Here is a 2866-nt window from a genome sequence, read left to right as displayed (position 1 = left end):
AGCCTGAAAGCTGAAACTTTTAGAAAAATACATATATATTACCTTACAAGATCTAGGTACAGGAAAGGACTTTGTAAATCAGACATCATCTGCTTAGGAATGAAACTTAAAAAATCAATAAATGAGTCACCATAAAAGTAAAAATCTTCTGAACAGCTAGGAAAACAAAATATTGAGTGCAGAGGAAGCCTATAGAGTAGGAGATAATCTTGATCTGTTTTGAATCCAACAGAGGATGAATATTCATAATATACAATGAACTATAAAAAGCAAAGAAGCAAGAAACAAATGACTCAATTACAAAAATGGGCTATGGGTTTGAACAGAAATCTCACAAAAGAAAAAGTAAAAATGACTAAGAAACACCTTGAAAAATGTTCAACATCCTTAATAATTAGGGAAATGCAAATAAAACCACTTTGAGATCATCTAACCCAGTCAGAATGGCTAAGATTAAGAGAACGAATGACATGAAATGCTGGTGTGAATCCTGGGAAAGGGGAACACTCATCCGCTGTTTTTCTGATTGCAAACTGATGAAAACACTGGAAATATCTATGGAGACCTCTTAACAAGTAAAAATAAATCTACAGGATTATCCAGTTTATCCAGTTGTAGCACTACTTGGCATGTCCTCAAAGGATTCACCCAAGTCCTGAGATCCTTGAACAGTTATATTTGTTGCTGCTCTTTTCATAGGAAGAAATAAAAACAACCCAAACATCCCTTAGTTGCTGAATGGATAATTAAAACATGGCATCTTTACAAAATAGATTTCTAATTGTGGTAAAAAAATGAAATTTTGAAATTTGCAGGTAAATGGATGGAACTAGAAACTCATACTTGTGAAGTCACACAGGCTCAGAAAAACAAGCTACACATTTATGTTTCATTTATAGATCTTAGCTTCAAATCATGTGATGTGAGTCTAAACTGTAATGTAATTAAAGGAGCTAGGAAAATGGAAAGGAATCATGGGAATAAATTAGAAAAATGAACTCTAGAGAGTAGGAGACAGGTGTCATTAAGGGCTAAATTGGGAAAGGGGGAGTATATTAGCTGGGGAGGGAGTAGGGAGTGATATACTCAGGGAGTGAAAGGACTTAAAACAATATTTAGATGGTATGAAAAACCAGATGGAATTTTATTAGCCAAAGTCCTACTTAAAAATACACATACCATAAATATTTGTGCACATATGTATAGCTGAATGTTATATTACCAAGGGAATAAAGAAAAAAAAAAAAAACAGTGACTGGAAGGAGAAACTTCCCTTTGTTTTGTTGTTCAGGGTGGTCCAATAGACTCCAAGAAACATGAATTCTTGCTGTAATCCTTGATGCCTTCTAGAACTTGAAGTTAAGACCCTATTGCTGAAGGTGGGCCACATTTCTGACCTAGGACTTGGAGCAATTGAGCTGGAACTGACTTGCTAGCCTTTTTCCTGAAGAATAAATCTTAAGATATCAGAGTATATTATACATGTGTCCAAGAGAGAAAACCAATCAGTGGTTTTACCCAGCTGTACAGCCTAATAAACAGCAATGGCTGACCCTACAAACTATTGCTATGGGTGCAATTAGTGCATTAGTGGCACTTTTATCTTGTGGATAATTAACAGCTATCTAATTGTGATTGAGCTTGACTCAGTGGAAGGGAACTCATGTGTGGTCCTGTAAATATAGCTAAATGCACATGGCTGGAGAGGTCATAGAGCCTAGAGAAAAAAACCTACTTTTGACACATCTCTAGATCAACATTAATTTATTTCATTCTAAGAGTGTATTCTCATCTACACAGACAAATATATTTCACACTTCACCAAAGGAGCTTCTTTTTGCAACAGATTTTCAGAACTGGTCAAACAGAAAATAAATGCTTGTGAGATACTTAACCCTAGATGACAAATCTTCAATGCACCCTCTACACTCACACAAGTCCCTTGCAATTCAATACAGACAAAATATGAGCATAACATGGGAAGTGAGTTAGAAATACCAATCTAACCAAAGGAACTTTTGGAAATTCGTGTCTACTAGGAGAGAAGGATAGTGTTCTACAAGGATGGGACTCTTGGTGGGTCCAGTGGATGGTCCTACACTGAACTGAAGGACATTTAAGGACACAATTTATATTCTCTAGGCTGTGTAATATATACATACACATATGAGTACATTAAATTTTGCAGAGGATAATATGGTGAGTTGTGCATAAGGGAGGAGATCTAAATATCATCAAACTGTGTTTTATGAAAAAAAAATCACAAAATTCTTGGTGATGCAGAGATGGTTCAGCAGTTAAGAACACTGGTTGTTCTTGCAGAAGACTCAGGTTTGAATCCCAGCTCCCATATGGCAGCTAACAACTGCCTGAAACTCCACTTCCAAGGTCCTCTGCAGTATTGCAGGACATAGGTACTCTTATCTACACACAGGCAATACATGCATACACATTAAAAAAATAATAAATAAATAAATGTTTTGGTCTTTTTGAGATGGGGTCTCCCTGTAGCCCCAGCTGTCCTGGTACTCACTATGTAGACCAGGCTGGCCTTGAAGTCACAGAGATCTGCCTGCCTCTGCCTCCCAAGTGTTGGGATTAAAGATGTGCACCACCACACCCAGTATAAATTTTTTGTTTTTTTAAAAAAAAGTAAAAAAAAAAAAAATCACAAAATTCAATAAAACAAACAAAAGAAGAAAAAAATTAATTTCATGTGCAAATGCAGAGCATTGGAAACAATTATTCCGAGTGAATTATCATCTCAGTTCCAGAAGGAACATTGCCACGTCCTTTTCTCAGAAGTAGATGCTAGCTTTGAAACCTTATTCCAGGTTCAATGGAAATTCCATAAGACTGTGGAAAC

This window comes from Nannospalax galili, unplaced genomic scaffold (genome assembly GCF_000622305.1).
Source record: "Nannospalax galili isolate Female #2095 unplaced genomic scaffold, S.galili_v1.0 scaffold140, whole genome shotgun sequence".
NCBI lineage: Eukaryota > Metazoa > Chordata > Mammalia > Rodentia > Spalacidae > Nannospalax > Nannospalax galili.
This window is presented reverse-complemented; position numbering follows the sequence as displayed.